Here is a 16,138-nt window from a genome sequence, read left to right on the forward strand (position 1 = left end):
AATGAAAAATAAATACGGGAGAAGAGAGGTTATCTGTCATTTCTCATTTCACACAAATGGTTCCATTTGGAATTATTTTAAGTTTAGGCAAAGGTTTTGAGGGTGGGAGGGAGATGTGTTTTTTTTTGCCCAAACCAGTTTCCCTATCCATCTTCAATATGTCCCTCTGTCATCAATATGCTAAGCAGAGTCAGACTCTGTTTCCAAGAAGCAAGCAGTGAAATTAGCCAGCATTCTGTACCTGATAAGAGGAAGTATCTTTTCTAAGAACAAGGAATAGCTGCTGTTTCTGTAGAGCCCAGGAATCTTCTAGGAGCCAGCAGCAGCAGAGACTAATTTTTCCAGGATGCTGCACTAAGAAAGCCTAGGTGGTGTCCCTGATCCCTAGATAAACAGTTCACTTCAGATTCTATTTGTAATATAAATTCAGATTCCTTATCAGGTGGGGACTGGGGGGAAGGAGAGGGGAAAAGAGAAAGACTAGAACATGACAAAAATGTTGCCAGTACAGTTACTATATGCATAACTGTGAAAAAAATATTTAACAGAGGAAATGAGATCCAATTTGTCAAAGCATCATTTTTAGTAGCTTTGACCACCTCTGACTACCAAATAAGCATCAGTAGTCCTTGATGTATCAGTCACCCCAACTCCCCTCAGCTGAGATTTATACTTATTTCACCAGGCTGCACCTGGGGATCAGCAGCATGGATGAATTAATTGATTTCTCATTCTAGTTAAAAGTTCTCTGCCAGTGTGTGGGTGGGGTGGTAAACTCCCTCAAAGACACTTCTGATCTTTTGAGAATTTGACTTTCAAGAAGACTGGAGATCATTTCTGATGGATTAGGCCCTTTCATCCATAGAGTATTTAAAGTACAGTACAACATGTCCTACTGCACACATCACTCAAATGCAGATTTTACAAACATAAGGAGACATATTGCGACAGCCTCACTATATCCCCCTCGTAGACATAAGAAGATTTCAAACTTGAACAGTTGTATACTTTTGTACTTTTCCCACATCCATCACCATCACCACCACCAATTCCAAGAGACACTGAACAAGAGAACAACTAGCTGTTCTGCAGATTGATGAATAGTCATATGAATGCATTCTTACACCTGTCAGCTCTCACATATGGTGATTGACTGTAGTCATTTCATATGGCACTTTGGGGAACATGTTGTTATAAATATAACAATTTATTTTGGAAATAGTTTGTTCCAAACTAGGATTGCTTCTAGGTATGGCATCTGCTATACAGTATACAATGAACAGTATTTTTTTTTCCAAAGAAAACAAACAAACAAAAACACCGGACAGGCTCTGTTGCACAAGCACCAAAACACTTGATGTTTAAATGTAGATGATGACTTTACTGCAGAAAAAATACTGCAACTGATTTTAACAAACATGCTTGTTCTGTAAAAGGTAAATTTATTTATTTATAATTGGAGATATACCAATCTCCTAGAACTGGAAGGGACCTTGAAAGGTCATCGAGTCCAGCCCCCTGCCTACACTAGCAGGACCAAATCACAAAACACACACCACATCACCACCTTATAATCACAGATCCCGTCATTTAATTACTTAGAATAATTATCCATAAATAATCAAATTCACTGCCTTCTAGGAATTCAAAAAATTAGCTACTGCATTTATTAAAAACATAACAGGGTTTTCCATGTGGGTTACAAGACTAGAACTGGTCAGAAAATGGGTTTGTTTCCCTGGGAAAAGTTTGCAGGATTTGGGGGGGGGGCAAAATATTCCCCCTCCCCTGCTTCAAAATGGAAATATTTAGATTCTAAAATGTCACTGCAGCATCTCATGGAAGTAGTAGTTGTTCAGATACCTCATACTGCCATTCTCCTCTGTAAACTGGGCAGATTCTCTGTCAGATTCTCTCAAGATGCAAATATTTTGGCTGGAAACATTTAAGTTTTTGGCCAAAAACCAAACAGTGCCTTTTGGGCATTCATTTCCCCTTCCCCTCCAAAAGGGTCACAATTTTCAATCGATATCTGATACCTTTTTCTCCCCTCCTATCCCCACCCCCTAAAAAGTTGCTTAATCATAAACAGCTTTTCATCAAAAAAACAGTTTTGATGAACAAATTTTGGACCAGCTGTATAAAAACAAGACAGTCTTTCCCATATTTGCCATGTTCATTTTTGAATGAGATCAGAGTACATATTTTTGCACAGTAGGAATTCTCAGATGGGCACAATATAAACACCTGAATAGAATAAAGTTACATTGTCCTCAGATCTGAAACATTACAGCAGGGGACAGAGAAATTGTAGTACTGGAATGGACAAGTGGTTTAGTAACCAGTCTTACTTTCTTAGTATACTCAGTGAGATGTGTGAGATGGCAGTGAGATGGCAAAATTTGCAGGCAATACAAAATTACTCAAGATAGTTAAGTCCAAAGCTGACTGCCAACAGTTACAAAGGGATCCCACAAAACTGGATGACTGGGCAAGAAAAATGGCAGATGAAATTCAGTGTTGAGAAGTGTAAAGTAATGAACTTTGGGAATGTTTCCCAATTATACATACAAAATGATGGGCTGTAAATTAGCTGTTCTCACTCAAAGATCTTGGAGTCATTGTGGATACTTCTCTGAAAACATCTGCTCAACATGCAGCGGCAGCCAAACAAAGCTAAACAGAATGTTAGAAACCATTAGGAAAGGGGTAGATAATAGGACAGGCACTATATTAATCCATGGTACACTCAGACCTTGGTCCTGTGTGCAGTTCCAGTCACCCCCTCTCAAAAATTATGTATTAGAATTGTAAAAAGGTACAAAGAAGGGCAACAACAATGATTAGGGGCATGGAACAGCTTCCATATGAAGAGAATTTTAAAAGACTGGGATTGTTCATCTTAGAAAAGAGTTAGCTAAGGGGGGAATATGATAGATAACTGTGGTTCTCAAACTTATTTAGATCGTGCCCCCTCCTCCTGCCACACAAGTACACATACCGATTTAAAAAAAAAAATGCAACTCTCAATAAATACTAAAAATAGTAAGGCATTGATTCAAATACAGCCAACAATCCATTATAAGAAGAGCAAAAGCAAAACTGCAATTGTGGTGGATACTTACTATTAAATGTGCACTCCGCATCATAGCGGACAGATTAACATACAGATAACAACTTTGTATAACTCTATGCAAGTTTAACGGTTCATCAAAATTCACAGCGCCATCCGAGTACCTGATATTGCTGGAGGAATCAGCTGTTAGTTATTCACTGCTGTGGGTAAAAATTTGCTCAGTACTTCCACCCCCACCCCCAAGCTTCTCATACACACAGCCCCTGCCCCCCCAGAATACATTCTGTACCCCCACTTTGAGAACCTCTGGTCTCTAGTACCATGAATGGTGTGAACACAGGAAATAAGGAAGTGCTATTTACCCCTTCACATAACAAGAACCCATTTATGTTTACCCTCGCTCATGACCATTGTTACCATATAAGAGGTTGTTATTGAGCACTTGGCTGTCTGTCAGTGAACACCTGCAGGCTTGTAGTTTAGGGGTTTTCTGTGTCTCTCTCTGCCGGCACCTACCAGGCAGACTCAATGCAACTCCCCACAGTAACTAATTCTAGAGACAAGGTGGGTGAGGCAATATCTTTTATTGGACCAACTTCTGTTGGTGAGAGAGAAAAAGCTTTTGAGTTGGTTCAATAAAATATATTGACTCCCCCACCTTGTCTCTCTAATATCCTGGGACCAACATAGCCACAACACCATTGCAAACTTTCATTCTAGTCTGTTTAGATGCGCATCACCATGTTGTTTGAGTACAAAAGGCCAAATGTCAGACCCAAGACTAGGGCCAGGCCTACACTGCAGAAGGCCCCTACTCTAGACACAATTATACTGGCAAACTGTGCTATTAACTAGTATAGTTGTTTTGCTTGTGGTTTTACTATACCAGTACAAAGTACAGTTTTGCCAGTACAAGCTCTGTCCACACAGAAAGACAACTGACGGGGAACCCAGTAACAGTGTTCAAATGTGTTCTCTATTGTTATAAAGAGAACTGTGATCAATTGTTCCCCATGTCCACTGAAAGTAGAACAAGAAGCAAAGGGCTTAATGTGCGGCAATAGTGAGTTAGGAAGTTTTTCCTAATATCTAATCTTAGACATGCATAGTCTGCGGACCCCAAGTGTCCGCAGACCACAGATTGAAAACCACTGCCCTAAGTGATCAACTTCTTCTGTAAAGTGGGAAGTTTGACTGTCCATGTAATTTTATCCTGTTGAATATGAATACCACCATCTAGCTCTTGCATAGCACTTTTCATACATACACCTCAAAGTGCTTTACACGGGAATTCAGTATCATTATCCACATTTTATAGACATGGAAACTAAGAGGTGAAGGGATGTGCTCAAAGTCACCCCCTAGGTCAGTGGCAGAGCCAGGAACAGAATCCAGATCTGACTTCCAGTCCAGTGCACTGTCCACTAGATCACATTGTCTCCCTATGGACAATACAATGTTTATTTTTCACAGAAGGGTGAAATTCATCTCTGTGCAGCTGGCCAGTGCAAATTCTATGTACTACTGACATCCTTTTTAATTGCTTAGTGGTGCTACTGACCTTGTGTTTTCTCTCTACACAGGGTGAATTTCACCCAGAAGAGGAATCCAGTCTAGATAAATACCGTGCTGCATTCACAGCACTGCCAACCCCAAGTGTTCAATAAGCGTGAGACTTTGTGTGTGTGTGTGTACGTACACATACACACACACACTTTGGGGCTCTTTTTATTTGCCTTTTGTTTCTGTGCCTTCAGGTTGCACTGGCTTAACATTTTCAAACTTTTCTCTGCAACCATGAGGGCTAGAAATGTTTCTAAGAACAGAACAGAACAGCTGATTCACGTTATTGCGGCAGAATCTCCAGGAGCAGGGCTTTTCAAGAATAACGCCACATAATATGAGACTCGAGATAAAATTGCAAGAGTCAACAACACTGCATTCATTTGAACCGTTAATTTGTGGGCCTGAGCCAACAACACTGAAGACAATGGGAGTCTATTGACTGAAACGTCCTTTGAATGAGACTAAATCCTGTAGCCCACATTAAGATTTACTCAATCGTAGCTTCCATTGAGTTCATTGTGCTAACAGGAGTTACAATGTGTTAACAGCAAATTAGTAATAGGCTCTGAACATTAAAACAAACATTATATTCAAGAGGAAAAAAAACAATAAAATGTATGTAAGTGAAGTCACTTTAACAGGGATGTTTTCAAACAAAGTTTTCAATACCAAGTATTAATGCAAACATGAATTAGTCAGAATCTTTCGTGATACTTGCAGAACTGAAATGTTTTATTCTAACCATTGCTCTTTTATTTTTATTTTTCAGTTAGAGTTGGTAATTGACTGAAGGGGCTTAATCATCAGTTTTACCACAGTGTACTTCTCTGTTTGAAAAGATCTCATTTAAGATTTAATGTCTTCAAATATTATAGGTATGCTTCACATTTCATTAGGCAGCAACCATTTCTACAACTTGTATCTCCATCGATGGTGCAGTTAATTAGCAGCAAGTACTTAGAACTATGTATTAGCCACTGATAATGCCCAGCTGTAGCAGAGTTAAACATTTACATAAAAAATTAAAACAGGTTCCTATCCCTATTCTAGCTCTTTATGCATCTACCAAAATATTAACATATCTAACAGAAATGTCAGAATTAAAAAGTTTTCATGAAAAGTTTTGAAATATTGTTTTCATTTCAAAGTATTCTAAACCGATTTTCTAAATTATTTGGATTTATTACAAAATTAAAATCAAGTGTTCTTAATACAGTTTTGAAAAAACATTTTTTCACAAAATAAATCCATCATCTTTTTAAAAAGCCTTACTTATACAAAAAAAATTTCCATTTGAAATATTTTGACCAGTTCTGGTTTCTAGTTGATTTGAACCAGGTAGCTGCACATTGGAGCTGACCCTGGTGGAGACTAACTTGTGAAATTAAATATGGCTCCACCCAGAGTGTTCAATGCTCCTCACACCCATGTTAGCTATGGAAGTACTGTTGGGGCAGCGGAAAACAAACCTGTTCATCCCCTTGATCAAAACCTAAAATGTTACCTCCCCCATCGTCTGCCTACCGTAAGGCCAGGTATCAGTTTACTTCTCTCCCTGCTATCCATCAGCAGTTGCTCCCAGTTTAACAGTCCTCATCTCCAATTCCAGCTACTTTAAATTAAAACAATTTTCTACCTCAGGCCAACTAAAAAATAAAGAGGAGTCACAAAATAAAATTAAACAGAATGCAAGCACAAGACTAATCCCTGTGAGAAGTGTGTCTAGCCGGAGTCTTTAAAGCTCCAATTCAGCAAAACATGTGATTTAAATAAAGCCCATGCTTTGCTGACTTGATGCCTAACCAATATTCTGTCTAACTGAGGGTAAGTGACCTTACATGTTGTTAAAGTCTCCCCGTCTCTGCCTCACAGGATGAGACAAAGTCTTGGCACTAGTAATCATAGCTGCCAGAAAAAACAAAACAAAACATTTCCTTATCTTTCAGTCACTCAAGCGTCCAAGCTGAAAAACAAAAGTCAAATTTAGTGGTCTGTAATCCATCTCCCTGTTATCCTGCTGTGTGGATTTTCGTTGCGCTATCATTTAGGGGACTCAGCATGAGAAAATGATGGCTCAAATAAATGTCACATATAAAGCAACCTTACTAGTTTTAAAGAAAAATTTTAAGCCAGCCACGAATCCCTCAGAGCATGACTAATAAGCCAATTAATTTATCAGAAATTCACAGAGAAACAAAAACTTATTGGAACTAGTCAGAGAAGAATAATAAAGCAATCCAGAGAATAGAGTTTCCCTTAAAGTCTTAATAACTACAAATGCATCACTGCAATTAAGTTCTAGTTGGTGTCATTCATGTCACAAGATGCTTGTCCAAAGTCATCCTCTCAGACAATTCCAGCTAACATTAGCAGCGTTCTATAGAACCCCTCTAAAGTAGTGAAAAAAGAAAGGAGCGAGGAAAAGACTCTTCACATCCAAGTCTTTAACCATCTGAAACTAATTAGAGAAGAGTCTAAAACTGAAAATTTGGATTTGGATGACGAATGGAACTCTCTCAACTGTTGGAGCTACTTGAATCTAATTTTTTTTTACTAAGGCCCATCTCTAAATTGAATTAGCAGCAAAGAGTCCTGTGGCACCTTATAAACTAACAGATGTTAGTATTGCGGGTGAATACCACGAAAGCTCATGCTCCAATACGTCTGTTAGTCTACAAGGTGCCAAAGGACTCTTTGCTGCTTTTACAGATCCAGACTAACACAGCTACCCCTCTGATACTTAAATTGAATTAGAGACATTTATTATTGCCATTACAGTATTATCTAGAGTCTCCAACCCAGACCTAGGACCCATGGTGTTATTTTCTGTTTATACAACAAAGACAATCCCAACCACCAAAGAACTGGCAATCTAAAGAGACAAGATAGGTAAACAGTACGAGAACAAAATTATCCCCATTTTTACACAAGGGGAACTCAGCCAAATGTCTTGCCCAAAATCAGATGGGAAGTTCCTGACAGTCGTTCTTTTACACAGCAGACCTAGCAGAAGAGCTGGTTGAAACATTTTTGTCAAAAAACAGCCATCAGGAAATGCCGCCGATTCAACAAAACCAATTTTTTTTTTCCACAAAGTCATATTGATTTTATTTAGGAAAAAACCTGAAAGACCATTTTGAAAATGTCAACATCCTGTTCTGATATTTTTGGCATGGAAAGTTTAGATTTTTCATTCCAGAATTACTTCAGAAATTTACTTTATTTTAATAGAAAAAATAAAAAGGGGTCAAATTAAAAACAAAATATTTGGAATTTATCAAAACTAAATATTCCCTTTGTCCAAAAATTATATATCTGGAATTTCGTTTCATGACATTTTGGCTTCTTGTCCTCATTTCCCACCTCCACCCAGAAAATCTTCAAATTTTTCACAGGATGGAAAAAAATCTGTTTTCTGACCCGAGTTACCATCAGCTAAACCCAGATCTCGAGTCCCAGCCCTATGACCTAACTACAAGACCAACCTTCCTCAACTAAAGACTGAGCAATGGAATAGGGTGAAGGTAGTACAGCAAGAGTGGGACTAAAGACAAAATGGACTGTGGTGCACAAAAGCACTGAAGATGGATGTTCACCCAGGGGGGAACAATCCTGTCCTGACAGGAAGTTGGAGCAAGCCACAGAGAAAATATTTTATACCTCTAGCTTCTAAGCAGAGCTTAGCACAGAAATTTTGTTTTGTGAAGGATTTGAATTTTTAAAATTTGTTTTTGGTCCCAATCAGGAATGAAACCTGAAAATTTTGAAATTCTCCCTGAAAGGAAATTCTGGGAAAAAAAAGATTCATGTCAGTTACAAAGTTTTTCAACAAATTCAAGTATTTTGTTACACTATGGGCCTTTTATTTTATTTAGAAGAGAGTACAAAAGTTGAAATGAATCGTCATTTGGAAAAAGAGGGGGGAAAAATCAACACTTTGTTCCAAAAATGTCAAAGTGAGATGCTCTGACAATGTTGGGAAACTGCTCCTCACCTTTCCCCCTACCAAAAGTGAGATTTTGGTAAAAACAAGTTTATGAAGTGTTTCAATTTCAACGGAACTGCATTCTCCAATGGAAATTAGTTCTGTCAAAGGTTTTCTGACCATCTCTGTTTCTAAGATTAAAAAAAATACTTATTCTGGAATATTTAGTTTAAAATCTTTTAGTAGAAACCATTAAGGGGTCTAGGGAAGTGACAGAAATGAAGCTGGTAGCAGCATACAGGGACCCTCTCACAAGTCCAGCATATGGGGTATGGCAGGGGTAGGAGGGGTGGGTGCTGGGGATCACCTATAAATCATAGTGCTATAAGGATTCTGGGTGAAGCAACTGCTCATAGGCAGCCTGAGACAGCCACTGTACCTTAAAGCAGCCCCTTAAGTTAATACAGGAGCTGTGTCAGCCTCTAGAGCAGCCTAGACTCAGGAGGGCAAAAGAGGTGGTGTGCCATGACCTTGGAACTCACCCACCTGCAGAGCCTGCCGTAGGAGATCGACATCATGTGCAGTTATTGATAGCTAATTTCCATGGTCCCAGGAACTAAATTATGAGTGAAAACTAGCACCAAAATTAATCTTACCACCATAATAGGTGTAAAGACACCTTAGCTCCCACCTGCTGGGAGGAGAGCTCCAGGCAGGGTCCCTTACACTCATAACACAGAATCACACCCTTAGCCTTTTCATCAACAACACTATTACAAAGCATGTACCCAGACACAGACCTTGATGGGTCTGTCCTAGACTTACTGCTCCCTCACGAAGTAGTAAAAAACCCCTCATTTTTAATGGTCTGTAACAGCTCTCCATGACACTTCTGATTCACTTCTAAGCTGCATTCAGTTTTGCCTAAGACACACAATTAAACCTGCATTAAAAATGTTGCACCCTCATTCACCCATCAATACACAATCGAGGTTTAGGCACATATGGAAATAGAATAAGTGACATATTTAAACTTACACAGGCCCTTCCCAGCATCAAATAGTGTTATGGATTAGGCTCAATGTGAAAAATACAGCAACAAAATGCATTCTTTTAATCATCAAGTTTAAAAAGCCAAAAATCAAGCTGCACCCCAGCACCAAACATACACTGCCACACCCAGCCCCAGGTAAGGAGGGTTATTTTTTTTACAAAAAAGGTTAACCAAACAACCGGAATGCAGTCTTAAGTCAGTACCTGGCACCCAAGCTTCAGGGCCATCCCGCCGAGGGATCTCTGACACACCAGCTCCTGCGAGCTTCCTAGCCTCAGCCAGCTCTGCTCCTCCACGGGGTTGCTTCCCTGAGCACTTCCTGCTCAAAGGACTCACCACAGGAGTTAGCTCCCCTCCTGTGTAGCCTTTACTTCCCAGAGCTCAGCTTGTCTCAGTCCTTCCTCCCAGGGCTCCACCTGCCACAGTCCATTCCTCCCTACGAGCAGTAGGTCACAGACCTAGGTGTAGTCCAGCCCTCTCTAATTACCTCAATTAGGCTCACCTGCTTTAGTCCAAGGGCACTGGGCTCAGTCTATCCACAGAGACCAGCTACCCTGTGACACCAAGTTACAAAAAACAACTGTTCTGTCATATAAAGAAGTGACATAAGTTTATACTTCACCATAGTATCTGAGTACCTCAGGCAATCTTTAATGTATTTATTCTCACTGTACATGAAGTCTATGGTGGACCCAGGTCACCTGAGTCCCAGGCTAACACCCTGAACACTGGGCCACCCTTCCTTTCTAAATGTGCTTATGTTTAAGGTTTAGTAGGGGCTCTATATTCATGGCAGAGATGCTCCCCAGGCTCATATCCCATTGATGCTCTGGTAGGCTGCTGCAGTCTCAGAAGCAAACCTCTGTCCCAAAGGCTATGTTCTCTTTCAGAAGCCCAAGCCACCCCATTTCCAAGGATGAAATCTTTGACTCCCCGCTCCAGTCAGGCTTCTTGTTGTGGCTTTTGGGGAAGGCAGGGCCGTGCTCCCCCGCAGTAACTGGCAGAGACACAGAACTCCTCTGGCCCCGGGGGAGGGAGAGCTCCTTTGGCCCCAGGGCTGCAGCAGGAGCTCACAGCAACTCTGGCCCTGGGGCAAGGGGGTATCTGCCCCCCTGAGTTTCATACCGGTTGCAGTGCACTCCACCAACAAGGCAGATCTCTTTGCTGTGGCGCTGGGCAGCCATATCCCCTCCTCCTGGCATTCTCTGGAGCTCACCCACCCCACCCCCTTCTCTGCCTTCACCAGTTAGCAGCTGAGATTATACAGCTAACCAGTAGTAGTGTGGCAGTCACCAGAGCCTGTGGAGGTGGGGGAGGCCAGGAAGGGATCGGCTGAGGGCGGAGGGAGCCAGGGCCGCCCAGAGGATTCAGTGGGACTGGGGAAAAGCGGGGGAGCTACGAAGTTTGTACTCACCCGGCAGCGATCCGGGTCTTTGGCGGCATTTTGGTGGCAGGAGGCCCTTCGGCAGCACTGAAGGGACCCCCATCACTGAAATGCTGCCAAAGACCCGGACCGTCGCCAGGCCAGGGCTCGCGGGGCATTTCGGCGGCAGGGGGCCCTTCGGTCGCCAGGGCTCACGGGGCCTCTGCAGGGCCCAGGGCCTGGGGAAAATTGCCCCACTTGTCTCCCCCTCTGGGCAACCCTGGAGGGAGCACAGGATACCCTGTGGCAGGGATGGGTAGAAGTGGGGAGCACAGTGTCCCCAAGGAGGCCATAGGGGGACAGCGAGCTCCTCTGGCCCCGAAGCTGCAGGGGGAGCACAGAATGTGTCCCTCCAAAAGGGATCAATTTTTTATTCCTGTGCACTCCCCTAAGGGAAGGCATTGAACATGGCAATGGGGGATTGTTCTTCAGCCTTTGGCCTGGAATAACTAGTGCAAGGAGTTCTAAGGCCTTGGCAATGAAGAGATTGTTTCCCTCCACCTTCCTAACTGAGCCACTCAGGTTGTACACAGGATTCAGAATTCACAGGGGCAAAATCCTAGCCCTATTGACTTCAAGGTAAGGACGATTTCACACTTGGGGAACGTGATTGTGGTGAGGGGTAAACTTCTGGTTCCACTGAAGTCAAAGGAAGTTTTGCCATTGACCTAATGCAGCGGTTCTCAAACTGTAGGTGGGGACCCCAAAGTGGGTCACAACCCTGTTTTAATGGGATTGCCAGGGCTGGCTTGGACTTTCTGGGGCCTGGGGCTGAAACCTGAGCCCCAACACCGGGGCCAAAGCTGAAGCCTGAGGGCTCCAGCCCTGGATGGAGGGCTCAGGTTACAGGCCTCTGCCTGGGGCTGCACCCTTGGGCTTCGGCTTTGGCCCTCCCACCAGGGGTGGTGGAGATCGAGCTTTGGTTATGCCCCTGTCCCCACCCAGTCCCTCCTCCTGGGGTCATGAAGTAATTTTTGTTGTCAGAAAGGGGTTGTGGTGCAAGGAAGTGTGAGAAGCCCTGACCTAATGGAACCAAGATTTGACCTGTCACCTCTAATGGAGAAAAGGGTGACTGATCCAGTACAATATCCTTGGCAAACACTTCAAGTACCAATAACAGTGCTGGATGTGTTGTACAAAATGATGGCGTCCCATGCACATGGTAAAGAACCAAGTATTTCTTTCGGAGAAAGGTTTGAAAAATGTTCAGATCATTAAATTAACCTAAAAATAAAGATGTTAAATCAATTATCAAAAAAATATATTGCAACAATTAAAAACCAGTTCTGCTTGCAATAATATTCTCCTTTAAAATGTACTTAGACCATCACTGTGAGAATGATTGAAATACATTTTGTTTTAATTATGTGAAGAATATTTTTCCCAAGGTTTAAACAAAATCTACAAAAAATTAAACCACTAAGTAATTTTTTTTTTTCAAATTAAGATAATTAAAGGACATAATGGCTAAATTTATTATGTCTATGTTTCAAAGTTTTCATATTAATTTTGTGCAAGATACTTAAAGATGAGGAATTAAGTCTCAAACACACAAATGATTTTAAAAGTCTTTAATGATGACCCCTTTATCACTGTTCTACTGTCCTTGTAGCAGTTTCATACACTATTCTTTTTTCATTTTAAAAGGGATAATCTATCCTCATTCTCACTAGTTTCTTCTGTTCACTGAAATTTAGAAAGTCTGGGCCTGATTCTCAGTTTCACTAATGCCCCCTTTAAACTACGCTGAGGGAAGATCCTAAGCTGGTGTCCATTGAAGTCAGTGGAGTCATGACAATTTACAGCAGTTGAGGATCTGCCCCTACCAATGTAAAGGTTTGACCATGCCATCTCTTTCTTTGCATCCCTGCATTGTCTCCCCCTTCTCTATCGAACGTAAACTATTTGTCTTTGTTTTCAAGACTTTCACAGACTATCCCCACCCATCATTAACTATCAAGATGATTTCCACCTCTGATTGGCCCATGCCAGCCACCATCTCTCACTTGTTAAATTTTCAAACAAGCACCTTTGTGCTTTCACTCATGCTGCCCTGACATGTGGGCGGAGCTCCCTATTATCCACAGAACTAACTGATCCCCCTTCAAATCCCTCCTTACAAATCTACCTTGATGTGATGCCTACAAAAAAAACAAACCCACCTGATAATGTGTTAGGCCACTGGTGGGCTGAGAGCAAACACACACAGTCTACTAAGGACCATTGCACCAGCCAGAGTGACCATGGTTGATAGCACCGCACCAGGCATCATGTAGTGAAGTTCCCAGACCTGTATCAATCCTGCAAATCCATGAATCTCTGGAGCAGCCCTGAAGTGGCGCCAGGTAGGGTCAAGGCATGCACCCTTTCACTTGTCAATGGAGAGTTTGAAAGACCAGTATTCTGGGGTATTTTTGTCCATTGTGGTTAACATGGTCATGAAGCACACAATGAGATGTTCAATTGCATAATGTAGGCAGCATCTTGGAGACATTGGAAGTTGAGGCTAAAATTCTCTGACTTCATTACTAGAAAGTCAGTGTTGTCAGTGTAGTCTTGGTCAGTGAATACTTCTTGAGCAAACTTGATTCCAACATGTGGAACAGCAAGTCCTAATATCCAGTTGATAGCTCAACAGGGCAAGAAGACATTCCAACTGCACAACTGAAGTTGTACAGAAATGTGGCAAAAGCCATGAATCTACTTGTACTCTTGTATTGATGTGAAGATTGTGCACCAGTGGATGACACTAAGCTGGGGGGAGGGGTAGATATGCTGGAAAGTAGAGATAGGGTCCAGAGTGACCTAGACAAATTGGAGGATTGGGCCAAAAGGAATCTGATGAGGTTCAACAAGGACAAGTGCAGAGGGGAATGGAGCAAGGGTGCAGCGTGCTCGGGGGAGGGGGCAGAACTGGGCAGGGAAGAGGCGGGGCAGGGGCAGGGCCTTGGGGGAAGGGGTGTAGTGCGGGGGGGCTGGGCAAAGCTGGGGGGAGCACCCCCCCAGCAGATAGACGCTTGGCCCCTATGTAGGGTGACCAGACGTCCCGATTTTATTGGGACTGTCCCGATATTTGCTTGTTTGTCCCGCGTCCCGACCGATGTTAGGTCGGGACACTGGACAAACAAGCAAAGGCTCCGGAGCCCAGAAGGGCTCGTGCCCTCCCCCACCCCTGCTTCCCCCATTGGATCCCTCCCCAAATCCCCATCCCCTCACTGCCCCATTGGCTCCCCCCCCAAATCCCCGCCTCTTGCCAAGCACACCATGCCCGGGAGACGCAGGGGAGTGCAGGGCCGGGGTGAGTGTGAGTCCGGCCTGGCCCCGAGCAGGCAGGACTCGGGCAGGGCGGTACCTGGAGGGAGAGTAGGGGGCGGCCCGCGGGGCCAGGCGGCGGCTGTTCTCCTCCCCTGGGCAGCGGGACTCAGGAGCAGCCGCTGCTGCAGCTCCCACTGCCGCGGGGGGAGGAAGCGGCCAAGCACGTGGCGCTCGGCGGCAGCGGCTTTGGCGCCCGGGCACGAACCCCCCGAGCCCGGGCCTGCTGCGGGGACCCAGCAGCGCGCACTGCGCTCAGCCCCTGGCCAGTCGCATCCGGGCTGGCTGCCCAGCTGGTGCAATCCCGCAGCGGAGGCATCGGCAGCCCAGCCCCGTTCATTCCCCTGCGGGACCCGAGTGGGATGGGGGGGCTGGGGCCTGCTGCCCCCAGTCCGAGGCCGCCCGCAGGATTGCACCAGCTGGGCAGCCAGCCCAGACGCGAGTGGCCAGGGGCTGGGCACGCGCAGCATGCGCGCTGGGTCCCCGCAGCAGGCCCGGGCTCGGGGGGTTCGTGGGTGCCAGAGCCGCAGCCGCCGAGCTTGGCCAGTGGCCGCCTCATCCCCCCGCGGCAGTGGGAGCTGCAGCAGCGGCTGCTCCCGAGTCCCACTGCCCAGGTGGGGAGAACAGCTGCTGCCTGGCCCCGCAGGCCACCCCGTACTCTCCCTCCAGATACCGCGCCTGAGTCCTGCCTGCTCGGGGCCAGGCCGGACTCACACTCACCCCAGACCCGCGCTCCCCTGAGTCTCTCAGGCCTCCCTCCAGCACTTGCGAAGGGAGGAGGAATCGGGGGTGGGGGATTATTTTTTTGCTCTGTCGCCATTTTTTCCCCTCTGCCCCCACCCCCGCTTCCCCCCACGTCCCAGTATTTGATCTGGGTGATCTGGTCACCCTACCCCTATGTCCCAGGCCCCTCATCTTCCTAGGGATGGCCCTGCTTATACCACTCCAGATCTCCATGTCATCCGAGAGGGTGCCAAGCTTATGTATGTGGTCCCTCGACAGCCCGTGTATATTTCATGGCTTCAGCAGGATCTTCATAAAGACATTGGACATTGTGCTGTTGGTGGATGTTTAGCTTGCAAAGAGTTGGAAGGTACAATCAGAGGTGATGGCCAACTAGTCTATGGTCTGAATCTGCTGGTGCTTCTGCGCCTGTGACAACCTAATGAGATTCAACGATGGGGTCATTTCTGACAAGGAGATGGTCAATTTCCTTCAGGGAACCTCCGCTGCTTGGAATCCCGGTCCAGTGATGGTTGTTAAGGCACCTAAACCAGGATCCCATAAGAAACAAGCCCTCGGTGGCCCACAGTGATGGACGGAGACCACTGCTGATATTGTCTCACTGTTTCATTATATTACCCAGAGGCTCTGTCTTTATCCATGTGTTGTCATTTGTTTTATATTTAGATTGCAATATCTTTGAGGTAGGGACAGTCTCTCTGTTCTGTGTTTGTACAAGGCATAGCACAATGGGATCCTGGTCCATGATTGAGGCTCCTAGGTGCTACCACAACACAAAGAAGAATAAAATAATACAGAGGCCTGAGGGTAAATGAGAATCAGACTCTGAATTTGGAGCAAAGGGGGGAAACACTTGTTTTTGAGCAATATTCTTTCCAGAATTTGCCTCCCTGTGTTGCCATAAGGACACAAACAACATTAGCCTACTTTCTGTTTTTATATGCATGCCACTCATTGGTGTGGCTCTGTGAAATCGTGGGAAAACTGCCCAAATCAACATAAAGCAAAGTACAGTTCTTCTGGTTCAGAAGTCAGTTT

Source organism: Mauremys mutica, chromosome 6 (assembly GCF_020497125.1).
Source record: "Mauremys mutica isolate MM-2020 ecotype Southern chromosome 6, ASM2049712v1, whole genome shotgun sequence".
Taxonomy (NCBI): Eukaryota; Metazoa; Chordata; order Testudines; family Geoemydidae; genus Mauremys; species Mauremys mutica.